This window comes from Pseudomyrmex gracilis, unplaced genomic scaffold (assembly GCF_002006095.1).
Source record: "Pseudomyrmex gracilis isolate BER0280 unplaced genomic scaffold, ASM200609v1 scaffold_166, whole genome shotgun sequence".
NCBI classification, from domain to species: domain Eukaryota; kingdom Metazoa; phylum Arthropoda; class Insecta; order Hymenoptera; family Formicidae; genus Pseudomyrmex; species Pseudomyrmex gracilis.
The window spans coordinates 93,548-115,200 of NW_018020750.1; the positions used below are offsets into that span (position 1 = coordinate 93,548).

The following is a 21,653-nucleotide window of genomic DNA, read 5'->3' on the forward strand; positions in this document are numbered from 1 at the left end:
CTAAAATACTAAATGCAAAAAAAACGACATATCTGGAAGTAGCTAGCAGTTACGGGAGCGTACACGCGCATAATTTAATGTTCGCGGTAGTGGAGCCACAAGGTGAACTCTATGGGACGCTTAGGGTTACTTATACTTCGAGAAGGATATGTAGGTAATGTGTGCACGAGTGCCTCCGGGTAGGTGCTTGCGGTAAATCTAATAACGTTGTAATGCCGTTACCCCCACTTCTCCCCTCAAAGTTGGCCCGTAAGTTTCCGTCGAGCCTGCTGGCTCCGAGCTTGCCGTGCCGAGAATTCCTAACGCGTGTACCATTTTAGTTGCCGAACACGAGTATACGCGCAGAATCTACTCAGACTCGGGAAAAAAAAGAAAGAAGCTTGAGACAAAAAACAAAAAATAAACAAGCAGTCACGCTCGTGCATTTTGATACGATACGTTAGGTAATTCAAAGCAAATTTGTACGCGATACTGCATCTAAACTCGATCATATCTTTAACTACTTGCATTACTTTTCAAACTGATTGTTTTTCTGTTTTGTAATAGATCATGTATATTGTTTGTCATTTACTGATACAAAACAAAAAAACAATTAGTTTGAAATGTAACGCAAGAGTCTGCAGTTGAAGATATAGTAGAGTTCAAGATTATCGCAAAAATTTGCTTTGAATTACTGAAGTAGTACTGTGTGTGTTTTTCAAGTTTCATGCTTAATGACGCAATATTAATGGTAAATATCTCTTTACTTTCAAATAAATTTCTTCAAAGATGCTGTCACCGAGCGATATTGAATCGTAGTTCGCCGATTAAAGTCTTACGGGCAACAGGTAGCTGATAATATCAATTTGGCAAGGCCCTCCCGAGAAAAACGTGCGTAGGTTTTGGACAATGATAAAACCATCTCTCAACGCCCTTTCTGAACTCTGCCTGGCTCACCTTTCGTTTCAGCTGTCGCTTTTATTTTTCCGTTGTCACAGACGCCCTCTCTCTCTCTCTCTCTCTCTCTGTAGATATATGTCACAGGCGAAGGTAAGCGCTTGCAGTCACCCGGGGGTGTTCTGCAAACTATGCTCGCGAAAAGTTCAACACAACTTCATAACATCGGTGTTTCGAGGGCGAATTAAGGGGTGAGAAGGGACTCGAAGCGCGGATAGCTCCGCGCAGTGAGGAGCACAGCGACGAGGGAAAGAGAAAGAGAGAGAGAGAGAGAGAGAGAGAGAGAGAAAGAGAGAGAGCGTAGGTTGGTGGTAAATTTGTTCTAGCGTGAGCTTACATGGGTTACGTTAAGTACATAGGCGTCTGGGGCTGGTTAGCTGTATCTACTGAAGCGGAGAAATACGCATGGAACTTGGAGCGGTCTATGGCGCGACAAACTTGCGCGAATTCGCCGAGTTCCGTAGTCGAAGTGTTGTCGAATCGCATGAACGAGGATATTGCGAATAAATGCTGATTTTGTTTTTTTTTGTCTCTTAGAATTTTCTTAAAAATTCAATTGTAGCTACGTGAGTGAGACTTTTTTCAAAATTCGCGCAATTTGGATTTGAAATCAAAGCTTTGGAATCTTATCGTGTGTGTGTGTTCTTTTTTTTTTTACACTTCTCGACCACACCGACACGTATGCGTACTCACACGCGCGCCGCGAGCAACTCGCGGAGATAAAAATCAGTAATTAGCCCGGACCATTATGGCGGCTGTGTGAAAAATTAGCGAGTCGTGGGGTAACCGCCCCTCTGGGCATAATCCTGCATCGGTAACGGCGCGTACCAGCGTGCATCCAACCTGTCTCTGATTTATACGGGTTTGCTATTAATTATACCTACTCTCTACCTCCCTACGTTCCTCTATATCGTTTCTCGTTCCTATCTTTTTTTCCCACCGCGTCTATCCACTCTATCATGCCTGCCACTAGTTCTCTTTTTTTTTTTTCATCTTTATATGCGCTTGACTTTTTGTAACTATATACATGAACTATACAATCAATAAATAAATAAGAATATATAGACAACTGCTTTTACAATTGTCTCTTCGAACGGGGAATTTTGCTCTTAACTCAAAGTTTTTAGTACCAATAAAGCATAAGAAATATACAACACAATTAGCAATTAACAAAATAAGATAACATTTAAATTTGTATGCAAAATGCGAATAATACATATATATTGTAATAGACAAGAAATTAAAGTAAATTAAAGGTTATATGAAACAAATAATATAACAAAAGAAAAAAAGAAAATGTATATATACGAGTATATATTATACATCCATAAAGTAGTTTTATCAAACAAATCGCAGTCATTTCCAATTTTGTATTAATAACCGCGTTTTCTCTCTCTCTCTCTCTCTCTCTCTCTCTCTCTCTCTCTCTCTCTCTCTCTCTCTCTCNTCTCTCTCTCTCTCTCTCTCTCTCTCTCTTTCTCTCTCTCTCTCTCTCTCTCCCTCTCCCTCCCTCTCTCTCTCTCTCTCTCTCTCCCTCTCCCGCTCTCTCTCTCCCCGAATCAACTTTCAATCGTAGTGCCAAATGTTTTTATTTTGTTTTACACGTGCCAAAGAATTCGAGCCATTGCGTCGAGCCGAAAATTCCGTCCCGGATTTTGCGTCGGTCGTTGTTTCGACTGCTGCTGGCCGGACTCGACGGGCTGCGGCGCAATTAAATTAAATGCTTCGGATTAATTGTTCGAAAGCAGTTAAATTAGTTGCGTTTGTTTCGCCCGATTTTTGCGCAATCTCGCTGCGGAATGCGTGAGATGCACGCATCGGGGGAATTTCGTTACCCGCGGCCCCTGGCGCGTTATATAGCTCGGCGCCCTGCGAAATCACCGCGATGCAAACGTATCAACGAACGATGGCGCGGAACGATGGTGTGCCCCGAAAAATTCATTTGCAAAAGCCGCATTCGACGCGTCTCCGTCACACTGTGAGCGAGATCTCGCGTTGCGTGATCGACGCAGCGTTTTCCCACTGTTTGATTAAAAGTTTAAATAGAATCGACCTAATTATTATTAATGTAATACGCGACTGAGGTAATATAATTTTCATGTAACAACGAATTTAATGTACACCTCTGAATGTTTAAACATTGCCGCCCAGAATTAAACCGCTAAATGCAGAAAATTTATCAATGTGTATATACATCTATATAAATTTCTATATTTATCACTGTTTTCAATTTACTGGAATTGAAAATTTATATATATATATATATGCATATTTTGTTACATTTAAAGTTTCGAACAACTAAAGAATCGAAATATTATATAACGATATATTATCATTCCGTGTGATTCGCAATTTTCTTTCGTTGCAACAAAGATCTTTCTATTAGCAGGCATATATCAGGAAGACCGCCAAAGACCACCCCGTCTCGACGATACTCCGCCAGCCAATCCCCGTCGAGAATCGCGACCAGTATAGCTGAGAGCTGCAGCATCCTAGAGTGCAGCTGCAGCACGCCGGCGCGGACTCTTGAGCCGCATTGCTCGGATTCTGACCGAGACGCGTCCAGGAGTGGAGAGGCTTACGAGCTCGCAAGTAACGTGCCGCTAGACATGGTCAGACTGGCATCCGGCCGCAAGCTCTCGACCTCATCGCGACCATACATAGGCTTCACCCCCGAAGTCCACCCAGCTTTCGAGCAGGTTCTCCCCCTTCTCCTTGGCCACCCACCAAGACGATCCTATGCTCCTAGTTTCACCCTCTCTCTACGCGCACTCACCCCCTTCAGAAACAGAAGCTCGCAACGTCGGGACATTCGGAACACGACGGACCGAGGAGAGATATGCATCATTTGGTTACCCGACTGGCCGACTACGCGTGTCTCCGATCGGCGTTCCGATCCGATGCATCCGTCCTCCGATCCGATTGGCTCGGGCGATCGGTATGCGAAAGGGTCCTCCAGTCAAGATTTTCAGCATAACTGCCCGTATCTGCGAACATGCCGTTCTCTCCCATTCGAATCGGATGAGTCCGCCCGCGTGCCGATACGTCGGCGGTATCGTGCATCGTGTGCGTAATCGCGCGCGCTTTGTTACCGGAGAACGTTACATCGCCCGGTAACCGTAATAACCGCGGAACAGTAATACGCCGTTAATATATATATACGAAATGCCATATTGACGCGCGCTTGTATCGCGTGTCGCGTCACTTTTTCAAGTGGTACTATATAAACGCTAGTGAATCTCGAAAGTACCATAAACCCCTGGAGTTTGACTCTTTCTCTCTCTCTCTCTCTCTCTCTTTCTCACTCTTGTAATATCGAGTGTTAATTTGTAACTTTTATCCCTCAGCTTCTTATTTAATGAACTCAGTGAAAATTGTGAAAGATATACATACTGATAAATATGTGTATATATATATATATATATATATATATATATACGTATATCTGTTGCACAAATTAATCAATGTACATTCTCGTTACTTGGCGCTATTGCAGCAATTAGAGGAGGTTTGCATCTTCCTAACCTCAACTTTTAAGAACTTCTTCTTACGTTTTAAGGTTGTCCAGCTCAATTTCCAAAGAAGTAACTTTTTTCGTAAGAGCTCCGCGAAAATACGCGATATTCACATGGATAGTCGTTCGTCTGCTAGTTGCACATTCCCGACACCGAAATTGCATACCTTCGTGTACGCGCACATACGGGCTGGAAACAAACGAATAGGGTTGTTCGAACGCCGTAAAGGGTCCGGTGGGACGAGAGGAAACGCGGGGAGGGGTAGAGAGGGCCAAGAGAGGCTTGCGGGAGGGTTGAAGGGAGCGAAACGACGGTGGATGGTGATGCCGGTGACTCGGTCGTACGACAGAGAGAGAGAGAAAGAGCACGAGGGGTTTGGGAAACGTAATCGTTCTAGCCCCGTGCGCCTCAACGAACTGCCCTTCACACACGTTTCGTCTCCCTTGTCCAACCTCTCCTCCCACACATCTCCGCTATTTATTGCTCGCACTCGGCCGGTTCACAACATAAATATGTTACACCTATGACCCTACCTATTGCATCGGGTTCGCGAATTCCTCCGTTACTTGGCTGAGCAAAAAAAGAATGTCCATAATCGACGAACAAATGAATTTAATTTGGCAAAAAGAAACTCTTGATTATTATTCTATACTTATATTTTTAAATTTTTAGATTTTTATTATGTATAAGAGCATTACGCAACTTTAACAAAATCGTAGAGTTTGTTTTCTCTTGTCGAAGATATTTTTTAATATAAAACACACTTCTATCACAGAGATAATTTATTTCAAGTAAAAATAATCTATTTAACTATATTTTGTTTCATTATTTTAATCATATTTACCTCTTGTTTTCACGCAAAAATTTCATTAACGTTTTTTTAATACTTTTGTTGCTTCCTCAAGAAGTACTTCTCGTAGGATGTACGAAGAGGGGTGTCTAAAGGGGTGTTTAAAGGGCAGTAACATCGAGGGTTAAGTTTCAAAGATAAAAGAAGAGCCAACTGTTGAATATCAACTCTCTTTCAGAGCCGACGCCAAGATACTTTAAAATGATTCTTTTTTATATGTTACCGCGTATTATATTCTACAATCATTTACACACATATTGTATATAATTTTAAATAAATATATCATAAAGAATTGTTTTTATAAATGTTACAGTATCGTCTCCTATATTTGAACGATTTTCACGTCTTTATACACATGATATTCTGTGAAATTTATCCACGTATCTCATTTATTTATTTATTCTTTTCTAATAATAGTTCCCATATTTAGTAACATATCGGTCAATACAATAAAAATATTGAAAATATTTAACATAAAATGGAAAAATGTGATTGTCTCACAATAACACAAAAAGTGTATATTAATCTAGAGAATAAAATATTAATACAGAGAAACTCTATATATATAATATATATATATATATATGTATATATGTATACATATATATAAAAATGTATATATGAATATAATGTTCTATTCGGTTAAAAAGAGAGTTGTCGAAAAATTAAATATTGTAAACTTTCTTTTTCTTGCATATGTTGTGATTTTTAATTTTTCTTATTACGCAGAAAACATTCTTACTTTTGGAAAACATATATATACGTTACATATCTTATATAAAAAAAGACATACATGTAACTACAAAATATTTTATCTAAAACATGTCATTTTTATCACTATTATACACTACATTAAAAAGTAAACTTCTTGTATCTAATTTTATAACAATAAGTAATAATTGTAAATTAAATTATAAATAAAATAATTTTCTAACCTTCTCTGAAGCTTGTTGAAATCTTCGTCTTTGGCTGATAGCTCTTGATCTCCACGAAAGGCTTGGTCGAAACCTGTCGATCTCAGCAAACTTTTTGAAGCACGTTTAAATTTTTGACGTTACAACTGTAGATAAAATACGACAAAAACGTGAACGATCGTTTACAAAAGACGTTGAAAAATTTAAAGAAAGGTGAAAGAAAAATCTGACGATGAAGAGATTGAAAGGAATGAGTTACAGAAAAAAAATGTTGAAAGTCTGGGAAGAGAGACGGAAAACCGTCTTGAATGTTAGGAAACACGGTTTTTGCTATTCCCGGTGACGACAATATCGCAAGCTTTCCTTTTGCAAGCGCTCGCTCTCGCGCGCGCAACGAGCTCTCGCAGCTCCGCGAATGCACGTGCAACTCGGACGCGTGCCACGTGGTGTTTGGTCGGAGTGGCTCAGCCGCGACAGCCCGAACCGGAGCGGTGAGCTTGCAAGCTCTCGGCGCTTTCATTGGTTGATGGGTGGAAACTGCGCATGATTGCGGGTGTGGCCGAAGCTTGAGGGGCGGAATAAGCTCAGGTCGCCGATAGGATACCTCGCAAGAGGGCACGTCTCCGTGGGTGGACCCCGAGTGCCTCTGTTCACATCCCGCCCCCCTCCGAAACGTAGAGCTTTTTCCTTAATCTCGTAACAAGCGCGAGAACTGCTCCGCCGTCCGAGTCTCGAACTTGCGAACTGGCTTCTTCCGCGCGAACGGGCGTGTTCTTTCGAGATGACGCGACAGTATGGCGGTACATCGAGCTCACGTCTCAACGCGGAGAAAATTACGTTGCTGGCGAACGCGAGGATTAAAGTTTAAGTAGTAACGTCAGTGTAAAGTCAGTCGCCTCCAGACATTTGCAAGACGTTTTGACAGAAAAGTGTTAAAAAAAACTTCTTAGGAAACACCAAACAAAATATATAAAATACTATGAAATAGAAGAAAATTTTCAGTTGTTTAATAACAAAAATCTATTTAACATTAGGTTTTATAACAATTCAAGAGAAATGTTTATATTATTACTATTATAAATATTTCTATTATTTCAGAAATGTATATAAACAAACAAATATTTTTAAAATAAACTAGAATTTTAAAATGTTTAAAAATTTATACAAAACTTATTTTTACTTTTCGAGAAAATAAAAGTCACTCTTGTAAAAAAAACTAATTTTAGATTTCCAGTAAATTATTTTAATTTATAAAATGGAATTATTAAAAAATATTAGAAAACTTTTAAACTAAAACTGTGGTTTTACATACATTCACGCTATTCCACGTTCAAGCTATCAACACAAAACACTGGAACGTTTTCCTACATACACATACAATATTGATAAATAAACTGTATTAGCTTAACAAAAAATACAAGTATATTGACCGCAATAACGGCGGAAAATAGTTTTCTTTTTAGCAACAGGTGGAAGGCACTCGAAGCGTGTACTGTAACAAAAAAATGGAAAGAGAAAGCCCGAAAAAAACGAAGACAGCAAGATGCAAATGGTCGATTTATCGAAATTACACGTCGTAGACGTGTGTTTGAACCAATTTGGATACTTGCGCGATGTTCGATCGGATGTTAACAAATGCGGACGGTTCGTGGATATTTGACGAGCCCGCGAATCCGCGATAAAGCGAAAGTCTAATCACAGCTGGCCGATAAATAAATCGCACCGACTAAACAGCCGGCGAGTCAGTTGGGATTGGGGTTTGATTTCGGGGGACAAGAGTGATCTCGATTGCGTATTTACACGGTATGCCTACCGATTGGCGTGCTCGCCGTTTTACCCATTCACTCTCGGCGAGTGGTATTTGCGTTCAAACTGCCTCACGTGCTGGATTATTGATTATGGTTCGAATTTTCGAGGTCGACGTGTGTCGTCGATTTTCAAAGACGTTCATTCGCATTAAGTTTCAGTTAGTTCATGATTCGCACTAAATTATATATAGTAGATAAAAGCTTGTTAATGAGGTATGCAATAATTAACTCTTTATATTGTATACACATCTCTGATATATTCCTAACCTTAATAATTTACCACGTATATATTTGCACTCGTCAAATGTATTTTAGATTTTCATTACAGAAATTTATTACTAATAGAGCCAAAATATTATTTATTTTAAGTAATAAAATCACTGAGATAAGAGCTGTGTAACAGTAATTTTATTACTCAAAATAAGTAATATTTTGGCCCTATTACTGCCTTAGCTAAAATATCCTGTCTAGCGTATCGGAAGAATCGAAAAAACTAAGATTTTATTCTTTTTGTTTATGCCATCAGCAGTTAGGACAACTAAGTTAAACACTTTCTAGACGTCTATAAAGCCTTTAGGACTTTCTAGCTTCATTTAGAAAATGGAACGTGTGTAGAACTTCCAATACTTCAATATATTTTGAAAAATGCAAAAATGCTAGATAGAACATTTTAACTAAGAACGGCAGATTAGTAATAAATTTTTGTAAAGGTTCAATATATTGTTACGTATCTAATTGTATATAAAATAATATAATGAGGAGTGACTTCCGGTTCGTTGCGGTTAATCCAATTTAAATGCCTATTGGTTCGCTTTTGCCGTATAATTATGTTTATATATATACATATACATATATTAAGTTTATATACAAATTTATATACATATATGTTGAGTATATTGTTAAATAAAATTATACATTATTCTCTGTCTTTTTATCTCTCTTTCTCTTTTTTTCAACTTTCTTACTTTTTCCTAAATAAAATCACGAAACTTTCCATTCTCGATTCTTACGAATATATAATCCGGTACGTTCACCAGCCACTAGAATGCAATAATAATTAAAGACGTGAGAAGTATACTTAATTGCATATCACGTGTCTAAATTTAAAACGCAGCATTTTTGAAGACGCAGATGACATCTTATGCAAAATTAAAGTGTCAGAAGCGCTTCGTTTTGATGCGCCTTCCGCTAGACGACCGTACGTGAATGTTTAACGGTCTCGTCGTCTCGGCTGCCGCACAATTATATGACGTCAATTATTGATTAATTGCAATTATGATACGAACAGTTTCGAGAGGGTCCGATACGGATATAACGATCGCCATTTCATAAATTCGCAATGACGCGAGAGAGCGAAAACGGCTACGCCTCCCCTCCCCTCAGTCCTCCTCAGCCTCCCCTCGCTACTCCCGCCCCGCGTCTCTGAGTGACGTGTCATTTATCGCATAACGCGAACGTTTATGTGCATTCGTGTCGCATAATTGCAATTAGAGCGGAATTCATTTACATCGACCGACATTCGATTTGTTCCGAGAGAAAGCCCGGGATTTACACGCACCCCTTGACGCGGCGCGGGTGGACGCGCGCAAGAGCGCGCTGTCGCGTATGTTGGTCGTGTCGGGATTTATTTCCGCGCACGTCAATGCCGCCGCGACAGTTCCGCGATGTAAATAGGATTGGATTAGCCGTTCTCGCGAGCGCGAAAAAGAGAGAGAGAGAGAGAGACCGAGAGAGAAACGGACGCGCGACAGTTCGCCCGTTACGTGATAACGACGGAAGATAAACTACCGAGAGCTTCGACAAGAAACATCTGTCAAGAGATGTAACTCTCGATTCCACGCGATATTTCACCAGAAGAACGCAAGACGAATCGTTCGATGTATGAAAAATCATTCGAGAGAGCTCGGAAAATATCTCCTGAATATATCTCCGAAGCTAAATAGATTTTCAATTAGTTGGCGAGACAAATATAAAACTTAACAATTCGATTTTAATTTGGAATAGTTTACGTACATGTCGAGAAGTTCAAAATGTGAATTGATGACAAAAGCAAGATTTCAAGCTTGTTGCAAAAACGTCAACAATATATTTAATTATAAATAAAATATAGTATTTAATTAATAAATAATATAACTATAATGTTTTTTTTTCCGATTGTTTTCGTTTCTAGTCGCAATCCAATGACCGGCGATGCGATTCGAAATTTTATACCGATTTTTCGAAAGCCGCACCATTCTGCGTCGGGATTAAAAGATAATACCGGCGATCCAATTTAATCGCACGATTGACGGGTAAACAGACGCCGCGGCGCCGTTCTCTCGTTCTCTGCCCCCACCTTCCGCTGCTCCTCCACCCTTTTAGGACAAATCGTCCGTGGCGCGATGTCCCCAAACCCGGTAGAAAATATAATTCAGAGATATTTATAGCTGGATTACCGCTGGAATTGGGTATCTAATATACATGACCAAACTACCGCGTCGCCTGAATTTTAATTGTCCCGTCGAAAAGCCAGTTTTTTGAGGATATCGACCAAGCGCGATTATCGAGCGAACGCAAATTCCCGTAAACGGTGGCTCGTGGATGACGATGACGCGTTTGGTTCCCTCGCGGATGAACATCAAGTGTAATTTTATACTGCGAGCTCGCGGTCGCGTCCGAAAGCACAGTGGACAAGAATTTCTCCGCGGCTTTGGGAAAGGATTAGCCGCAATTGATAGCCACGAGAACGGGAGGGACACATTCGAATTTGTCGTGCAGTTAGCCGCTCAAAGAGTGACCACCGGTGAGCCCAATTGCATTCTTGCGAGTTTTAAATTCATAGTTCGTTTTTTAGCAAATTGTGCATTACTTATTTGAAAATATTCAACGCATTTTCTCTTTGTCAAAGAACATTGCTGTAATTAAAAACTTACACGTTTTAATTTATTCTGTCAACGACAACTAATTAAATGTTAAAAGTGATAAAACAACGTGTTTGTCATTTGCAATGCATTTTACGAGCTTGTGTAAAAAAGTTATCTAAAATCATAGACGTGCGAGAACTTATTTTTAGATAGAAAAAGCGTATAGTGACAAAAGAAATCAACTCTGAAGTAATAAAACTTAATAATAGATAAAGAGTCTCTGCGAGGTTTGCGCTCGCAATAGGGAAAACCGAAGCGACATAGGATCGCGGAACGTGCCGAATGCGAAATTAATTGGAGCCAGCCGGCGCGGCGTGCGGCCTCGCCGCGGCGGGCGCGCAGGGTAATTTTGTTCCGGATCCGGGAGTTTAGTGTCGGGACGGTGTTCGGTGTCCAGTGTCCGCCGCGCCGGACGGACAGCGCGATGCAACGCGGTTAGTGCCGGGCCAGATGTCGCCACGGGCGTGACGTCACCGGTTAACTACCCTCTCGGTGGCGGACACCACTACAGCGGAGCTCGCCTTCGCCCGACGGACACGATATGCGGGGATGATTCTGATTAATTACCGATAGTTACACAAGCTGACGCCGCGTTCTCCGTTGACAACCCTCCACAGTATCGTCCAAGAGCGCGCCAAGCCCCTACAACACTCCGACTATCGAAAGTCACGACTTCGCACTTTTTATATTACACTTTTCTTGTACATATATTGTTAAGAGATTTTTTACATTTCTAAAATATCTAAATTTAAGCGCAGTTGCAATGATCGTTTCCTCGAGACACATATATATCACATGTTATGTTAATTGATCTATCTTTATCAACACATTGAGCGCCACGCGATACACCGGTGTGTCACGAGGTTATTTTATTTTGTATTACTATTTACTGGTCAAGAAATTTTTTTATAATGTTTTGGCAGGTACGTGGTATATCATATGTTTGTATTAATTAATGAAAAAGGATTTTGATTTTTTTTTTTTTTTTTATTTGAATAAAAAAAAGCGATGAAATTTTATATGTTGACAACTAGAGCGAAAAAAGTCAAATGCAGGTATGGCACTACGTAGTAAGTTTGTCTCAAAGATTTGCCGCTTCTTTGAAAAAGTTTTAAATAAACGTTACTCTTAAAATTTTTATCATTGATTTCGAAGAGCTATATTTCTAGATGAAATATGTTTATCGAAGCCTAAATCAATCAATCAAAACCTTAATACAATTAAAACAATTGGTAAAAGCTTGTGTAATTCTGTCTTCAATTTTACATGCAAAACTTGATACATGTATATGCCACTTTAGAAAAATGTATTGTATTAAGCTTCGAACAAGTCAAGTTACAAATCAGATATCACATCTATCTGTACCGAAAATTGCTATAATATATCACTATACGCGTGATGTTCTGATTTCGCGCCGTGTATATAATAACGCGGCGATTTATTAGAAGCGTCACATAACGGATGGATCAAACAATCCGTTTATGTCTGACGTATTTTTCGCTATGTGTCGCGCTTACCCCCGAAACGTTCATTTATCGATTCACCGAGGCTTAATTCATTTCAAGGGTTGCAGCAAGAGAGAGGGGGGAAGGATTGTTATTCGAGAAGGGATGAAACGGCGCGAGCAACAGTGCTCTTCTCGCTCAGCTCTCTCTCTCTCTCTCTCTCTCCCTCTTCCCTTCAGTCTTCTGCAACTACCACGCGCGAGGCGCATCGGGCCGCGGCCGAACGATCGGACCGCCAATATTTGGCAATTACGAAATATGAGTTTACATTTAATAATTGCGGTAAACACCGGCGGACGCGTCGAATGGCCACAGGGGGTGAGTCCAACGAGATACGGTCGCGCGCGCCCGCATAGGGTAAATTCCGATTTACCTCACCCGCTCCCCTCCCCTCTCAATCTCTCATACTCTGAACGGTGTACATTATTATTATTATTATATATGATGTCATTGCACCTTACCAGTCATCGAGACTGAACGCTGACATCAAATTTCGAACACTTTTCTCTTTTCCTTTTTCATGTTAAGTTTTTTTGAAGATTTTTTTGTTTTGGAAAACTATCAATCATGATAGAACAAACAGTTAATTTTAGACCGACTGGCACAATTGACGTAGAAAATCTGCTGGTGCAATGTGACGATCTCGAATGAAAACAAGGAGAACAGCCCGCGTCTGCGGCCTACGGTAATAATTCGATTTAATGCGAATTATCGCGAACTCGTAGTGTTCACCGCGCTGAATAAAGACGGCAGATAGGCGTTAGGGGAGGGAGCAGATTGGTGCCGCGAGTTGAGAGAGAACCACCACGACAAGCCATTAATGACGATATGATCGATATTAGCAAATATTTCCCACGGGACGGTGCCCACCGCGCACAGCACAGGCCCGCTTCGGTATTTCGCGATCGTATTTGCGATCGGCACCGGTTATCGGCAGCGAGACATTTATTCAAATGTAATATCTCGCCTCCGAACGAAGATTACCTGGCCGGGAAATGTGTCCCACAGGTACACCGCCCTTCTTCTTCCATCTTGCCATTTGTCCCGTCTTCATCTCGTTGTCACGCCAACGAGGGGCCCTTCGTCTATCCCCTGCCCATTCCTATACATGCGTATATATATAGGGACATTAATAAAAAGTTCTACGTTCGATATTTTTGTAAGAGCGCCATATAAGATAGATTGTGGATTAGATACATATATGTTGATATAAAACTATAGACATCAAAAATTTTTAATTTTTACTTTACTATACTACTTAACTTTTCGTGATCGGATCTCAAAACTGACGATGAGTTAAAACCGGGTCTGTGAGTCACCCACGTGAATTTAAGATCAAATATTTCCGCGAAAAAATCAAAATTTTTTCAAACTCTTCTTTATTTTTTAATCGAAAGTTTGAACACGTCTGCGTCGATAAAAAAAGAAAACAAATTTAAAAAATTTCTAGTTTCGAAGATATAAGCGTTGAAAAAAACTAATTTTTTCTAGAAACACCAATTTCTGAGTGAGTTTGGGAGATCCACGTCTGACAACTACAAAGGGTTAAGATTGACATTACAAAATCTCTTTACATATTGATTAACATAAAACTTACATATTCGTCACACAGGTATATGTTCTTAAAAATACAATACGTTTTGTTAAGCTAAAATGTCTTATTTGAAAAATGAAGATTAGATGTTGCAAAAGTGCTCGATGTAACGTTCAGCTTATAAAGATATACATTGTGATGGCTTAGAAAAGTAAGCTCTTCAATTGTTACTTTCTAGTATCCATTTTTTTCTGCTCACTTCTACGCACGTACGCAACATACGCACGCACGCTCGCTCATTCTTTGCGCAATCCCTTTCCAGTTAGTGTCCCACAGTAGTTGAGAAAGTTTTCAGCCTCTGTTCTCTTTCTTTCTCTCTCTCTCTCTTTCTCTTTCTCTTTTACGGCGCAAGCTGTTTCACGCAAGGCGCGAGCGCCTTTTTCCAATTTCTTAAAGAGCCGCGACAATTTATGTGAAGCCTGTTCATAAAGTACGGCAACCCTCCCTCATACCCCTCGACATCCTTGCGGCCCACAGCAAGCACAGAAGCAATCTCCCTCACCTCCCTTTCTTCAAGTCTCTCGACGGAGTTCTTAAAAAGTTACTTCGACTCGTGTTTCTCGATACTTATTAGCTTTTTTCGGCAACAGAGCCGACGACAAAAGGCGTGATCACTCGAATCATGCGAACACACGTGCACATGTAAGTCTAGAAAGAAACTTTGCTAATATATTAGTACCTTAAAAGTCACATATTTCTTTAACACACATGGATTTTTTTTCACAGACGTGAGAAGAAGAGAACAAATGGTATTAAATTTCACTTTGTGCTCTATTTCTAATGTATGTATTAAACAAAAGTGTGATATATATATTTCAAATATTATTTTTATGATCACAGCTGATACAATACACTTAATTATTTGTTGCTTATTTGATTTTTATTCAAGAATCAGGTGATTCATCCAATCTTGGAAACGATATCGTGATCGTATGTGGATACTTTAGGAAATTGATTAAAGGGGTTGCGAGAGAGAGAGAGAAGGTGGTAAGAGGGAGGCTAGCTAGTTTATTGCGCCTCCGCGACGTGGCAGCACCCGTGTCACGATGAAGTAGAATATGTTCTCTCGCGCGAGCCTTTCTTAAAACTCGCGTCTCAAATATGTATCGCGTGCCTGCTAACATCACGATCGCTCTTAAAATATCTACATCTGAAACACAGCAACATTCTAAACTTTATTGCATTAATGCATATTGCAGAATTCTACACAAATTCTAGGTCGTATAAATCAAGCGTTATTGCTGTCGAGAAAAATAATTTTATCTTGGATATGTATCAAGTAAGAGAAAAAAATATGCAGCGAAAGGTAATATTACAAACAATAATATAAATCTTATTTCTTAAATTATATGTCACATTTTTATCTCGCAAATTTGCAACTGTTCAATTGCTTGAGAATTTTCATCAATTACATCTTCTAAATTACGTTTCCCATCAATCGTATCGACTACAGAATGACGCATTGAAAATTTTCAACCACTTATATAATTCCGCGAAACGGAAGAGAATTTCTTTCGTACTCTTCGAAACAAACTTCTGGCGTCGAGACGACAGTCACTAAACGAAGTCACAAGGACGTACTATATTTGTGCATGTGTTATGTTTTTTTTCCGCCACTCTCGTTGAGACACCGTCATGAGATCAGAAAGGAGAGAGAGAGAGAGAGAAAGCTGCGTAAAAAGCTGGCAAGGAGGATCTCTGCTTTCTTCTTTTTCGATTAAAATTCAACGCCCGTCGGACAGCCCGTGTAATTGGCCGAGATCTCTTTAAGCGGGAAAATTACCCAGAAGGGGTTGTGGAGCATCGAAGGTTTAACAACCGACTGAATAAGGCGGCGGGAGGAGACTCGAAAGGGGTGAGAGCTCGGTCCAGCTTTCCGCCCACCGTCACCCTCGAGAGCAAAAATCCTACCAATAAATAAATTTAAATACATGAATATCTAACCTAACCTTCTACGACGCTATAACCGCCGTTATAGCGGCTGTGCGGTATTTCTAACGGATCCATTGTCGCAAATAAAGCGAATAGACCACATCTTCAAACTTATCCTTGATTCATTTTTCTTTCAATCAAGTTTTGTTCCGAAATAATTCCCGCGTACGCTCAATTAAAACAAACTAACGTAATCGTTTGATCAACTTTTGTTATAAAAATAAGAGATTTCAATAATGCAGTTACAAAGAGAATTATAATTGGAATAATACACAAAACACATTTTGTATCTTAATCACTTGGCAAACTATACTGTGTATTTTCTTCAAGTTTTTTTATTTCAGGATTGCGTATATTTAAATCCAATAATTAAAAGACAAAATCTATTCATGTAACATGCTCGCGACGTGTCTCGAAGCACCGTCGTCGGCATATCGATGCGTAAACGTAACTCGCTGCCGCGCGCGCGTGCAGATATTTCCGCAGCTAATTACCTCGCGCTTTTGTGCTCGCGCGGATGAAAGCGGTATAAAAAGGATAATAACTAAATCTTCGATCCTGCCGCGCGGCGCGCACGATATTTCCCTCATTCCTCGCCCGCGCAGCCACTGACGTCACAAGTTTCTCGGGGTGTTTCTATACCAACCCTGCACCCGATGACATAAAACCGTGTAATTAGCTATGTATGCCTCTTGTTCGCATTGGCCTGCCGGTGGCGTGGTGGTGCACTTTAGAGCGAGCACGGAGAGGGAGGAGAAAGAGAGAGAGAAACGCCCGCTATCAGAGAGAACGAGAGAGATAGTCGGGAGTAAAGAGGACGGGAAAGAGAGGGCAGAGACTGGTTCGGGGATGAGAACGGGGAGGGAAGGAACGAGGAGAGGGGTGCGGAGCGAAAAGAGGGGCGGTATGAAGTACCCGCTAATTAATACCCCTAATTGCACCGACCCCAGCCTACAGCTACCGCCAGGGCTGCACGTACACCGCGAATATTCGTTTTCAGCGTTCAGCGCGTGCGGCTCATCTTCAGATGGAAAGAACTATGGATCAGCAGCGTTTGTTCCCGCAGCTTGCGAGCACCGGGAGTTTAAACGGGTTGAAAAACCGCCTGGGAAGCTGGAATATTTTTTTAATTGTTTAGAACGCATTACTGGGGATTCGCGTGATGGAGAAGCATTAGTGCCGTAATGGGGGAGTCATTTGCCAGCATATATTTCTCTGAAAACTCAGCTTGTTCGATGTATTTATTTCTAAAAGTACATATGTATGTATATGTACGCGAAATATAGCAAACGTAGTTGGTGGTGTCTTACATTGTTCTCTCAAGCAAAAATAAACGCGTGCGGGAGCTCCCGCGTTTAAAGGCGAGGTCGTAAATCGCGTTGCCATATTTTCGCCGCTCCTCACTCGCACATAACCGAAAAAGGTGCGGCGCGCGCGCGACCCAAAGTTTGGTAGGCGCGTCGTATAAAGGGGCGAGAGGAAGCGGAAGCGAACTGGATGGCGGTTGTCATAGGATAAGGCGTAGGGACACCCGCCGCCGCCGGTAAGTCCTTTCCCATATCGACGGCAGCGTTAAGTTATAGCGCTATCCTGGCAACATGTCGCCGGGCTTGTTCGACAAACTTTTCAATGTCGACATATATTTTCTGCGCGCGCCCTTTTATGAGCTGTTGAGCCAGTCTTCCTAGTGGCTTAGCCGACAGTAAACCGATTCGACAATATCGATCTCTCTGTTTCTCTCTCCTTCCGTCTGCGTTTGTGTTTAAACACATTTTATCTAAGATTATAACAAATCTCTTTCTAAAAGGAGCGTAGGGAAAGAAAGGGTCTTTTTTCACAAAACTATAAAAACTAAGAAGCAAAAGAAGATGCTGATATGATCATTTTAATCAGCCTTTTTAGAACTGCGTGCACCGATAAAAAAAGAAAAACAAACTTGTTTATTAACGCAAAATAATTTTTTTCTTAACTATTATAATTTAACCGTTTGTGGTTAGATCTCAAAAATGACAAGTTAGTCAGATCGGGTTTGTGTGTGGCCTTTGCGACTTTAAGAGAAGAATATATCTTCGCAAAAAATCAATTTCTTTTTTTTTAATCGAAAGCTTGAACACTTCTTTTCGTCGATAAAAAAACAAATTGAAAAAATCTCTAGTAGTTTCGAAGGCATGAGAATTAAAAAAAAATTAATTTTTTCTAGAAACGCCGATGCTCAATTTCCGAGTGGGTTCGTAGTCAGACGTGGTTTGACCCATGTCTGACTACGAACGGTTACATGACACTTGTATTTGATGACAAAAACGAAAAGATTCTGTAATAAAAAAACAATATATCTTCGTAAAAGCAAAATATCAAAATAGCTTGTCTTATCAGATTAGAGGTGTGTCTTCTTTTTTTTTATTGATACTCTTTTCGGAGCTTTATTGTACGTTCGATACAACTTGTTTTCTCAAGTATTTTCTAAATTGTTTCTTTTTATATTTGTCTTCTCAATTTTAGTTCATGCGACACTCACTCGGAACGTAAGAATTCGCGACAAATGGTTAAACGCAAACATGCACGCGACATTCGTCGAACGGAATGAATCCGGGATGCGTGCGGGATTTTAGATTATGGAGCAAACGCTCTATGGAACGAACTGGTTAACGAGTGCGGTTAACCAGCTCGCCGGAACACGGTGGGTGTCGTCCTTGAATATATATGGCCGGCGCATTCACGGCGGCCCTGTTTGAACATGTGTTGCCACTTTCTACTAGTTTCGGGATCGTTTTCATCGCCGTTTCCTAGACAGAACGCGTCTCTGTGTCTCCTTGTCATTTGCGACGCCTCCGTACGATTGTTCAGAACGAAAGAGAAATCTGCACGCGCTTAACTGCGAAAGTTCGCAGTCTCACTAACGCGTTACACACCTGCGTGTTATCCAACGATTTTGGAAATTTGTCGATCGCCGCGCATCGCACGCAAGCTCTGATTTTTGGTCGACAATAACAATATTATTTTTTGTTGTCACGCAACGAATGATCACATAAACATGTCACTAACATTGATATCTCATAGTGCGAGTAAACAGAAGTAAAAGTTCGACGATTGCGATTCGGCGACGCATAATAAATGTGCGATGTTGTCGTGTATAAGTTCGTTCCTGTCGTACATCGAAATACCTGCGCTCTTTATGTCGCGCGTATCACAAGCGCGCAATTATAGCCGCGCGCGATGTCAGCCGCGTATGTGCTAATCACTCGGTGCGCGGCCGGTCACCGCTAATTAATTGCACGCGGCCGTCGCGAATCAATTCCATTGTCGCTCGATAAAGAAGCATTCACCGTGCGAATATGTAATTACCAATCGATCGGCGCATGCACGACAGCCGGCTTCGAGATTACCTTCGAGCTCGATTTTACGTGAAAGTGGATTCGATTCGGCGAGTTTCCGACATGGAAGCGAGCCAATGTAACTCCACGTTGTGTATATTATTAACATGTAATTGAATGGCGCGCGAACTTGGAGACGCGCATGTGAGTGCGCGCGTGCACGCGCATATACAAACGTACACTCGCGCGCACGACACACACACACACACACACACGTACACGCGCGCGCGCACATGCGAGCCCACGCTCGCGATCCATTGTGCGAAGTCGCGTGAGCGCCGCAAGTTAATTAAGAGCCTCTAATGAAGCAGCCGCGCTGCAAACGACGACGGCACAACGCGCTCTCGCGTCTCGATCGATTAATTAAAAATCTTACACGACATCGTGCGGCGAGGCGAGAGACGACGCGACGCCGCGCCACGCACCGCCGGGACGCGCCAGGAAAACGAGCGTATCTTTGAGATTTCATCACATCCGTTAAACGAAAAAGGAGAAACACACTTAGTAGTGTGTTGAGAAAACAATAAGTAACTGTTTTTCAGAAAAATAATAAGCAAATAAAATTTTTTTCAAATACTATAGGTAATAATACGCGATTAATGTTGTACTAATTTTTCTAATTTACTTGAACCCTTTGTAGTCAGACGTGGGTTTTTCCACTCAGAAATTGCGCGGCGTTTCTAGAAGAAATTAGTTTTTTTTTTTAAACGCTTATATCTTCGAAACTACTAGAAATTTTTTCAATTTGTTTTTTTTTTATCGACAAAGAAGTATTCAAACTTTCGATTAAAAAAACAAAAAGAAATGGAAAAACTATTGATTTTTCGCGCAAAGATATTCGATCTTAAAGTCGCGTGGGTCTCACCACAGACTCGGTCTGACTAACTCGTCGTCATTCTTGAGGTCCGACCACGAAGGGTTACAACACAATACACAGTTTTTTTTATTTCAATCGCAAATTGATCTGCACGTTTATATCGACTATTCGATTCGAGAAATGTGTTTCAAAGTTAAAAACAGAGTGACTTTTATCATGCTCTTAAATTTGTCTTTTTTTAATCACCTCTCTTCTGTGTGTTTCGAAGTACCAATTATATTATTGGCAATAATCGATAACGACGAGGGTTTACCTTGCTTAATTCTGAGCTTCCCTCCAATTCCACTCTCCGATTCCGGAATATTTTCTCTTCTTATCGCCGTTTCTTAATCGCGGTTCTAGCAGAGAGAAAGAAATAAAAGAGGGAGGAACGCGGTAGAAAAGTGATGTCTACACAAAAACGAAAGAAACCGAGACAATGAATTTGATTGAGACTAAGAGAGAGAGGTTTATTATATGCTCAATAAATAAACATATTTTCGCGGATAAAGTTACGAAGCAACTTAAACGGTATGACGTAATGTGGCAAATGTGTTTACGTTCTCTATATGTATATTATTACGTGTTATTTTTGCATATACGTCTATTATTCTTTTCCCCGTGAATTCTAACGCAAAATTCGCGATACATCAAAGGATACGCGAAACGTAATATATACCGCACGGTCGGTGCGATCGGGTGACTCGTCGCGTCATTTGGAAATTTGACGACGCGAGCAAACGAGGACAATTAAAATTTGAGCGCGTCGCTGGCGGCTACGGTGTTCGGTGATCGTTTAGGATATTGTAAACTGCTAGAACGCACAACGAGGAGAGGGAGAAGAGAAAAGATGAGAGAGGAGGGAAGCGGGACGGGAGGGTGCGGTGCGGCGGATGTGCTGTCGTCGGATGAAGTTAAGCCGAGCCAAATGAAGTAAATAATCTGAATACCGCTCGTGCTAATTAGTTATATAAAGGGCCTCCTCGCAAGCTCGTGGCTAGGGAAGCTTATGCCGTTAATTAACATACCGAGCAAGAGTGCCAGGCGTGGCACTAGAGAGCCGGAACTTCACCCCGTGACAGGGTGGCGGTGAGGAGGAAGCCCGAGAAACATTATCGGGACAACTTTGTCACCGCTTTCCGCCAAGATCAAGCAGCACAGCAGGCAAGAACCGAGGGGAATTTTGCATTTTGCGCCAGTGTTCTCTCTCTCTCTCTCTCGTCTTTTCCTCGAGGGGAATACGCCGCGAGTATCATTCGCGGGGAGAAAGAGCTCGGATCGCTACGAGCGTTCTTCCCATTCTAATTTCTGCATACCGTCATTGAGCTTGTGAAGCCTATGTTTCACACAAGAAGAAACGATAGAAAAACTTGGCGCGATTCAGTAAAAACTTTGAGTAAAACGATTCGATATCTTGAAAAATGAATGAAAAACTATCTAATGTTGCGTTTCTGTACGTTGTCGCATAT

General features: G+C 41.0%; 1 protein-coding gene across 2 annotated transcripts in view; it reads right to left on the reverse strand.

Annotated features, from left to right (window-relative positions):
- Nucleotides 1-6,643, reverse strand: part of LOC109857609 (LIM domain only protein 3-like) — an 85,695-nt gene extending 79,052 nt beyond the window's left edge. For both annotated transcript variants that reach the window (XM_020434094.1, XM_020434095.1), the window contains exon 1: nucleotides 6,237-6,643. The gene's annotated coding sequence lies outside the window, so the exon portion shown is untranslated. The remainder of the gene's footprint in view (nucleotides 1-6,236) is intronic.
- Nucleotides 6,644-21,653: the final 15,010 nt, after the last annotated feature.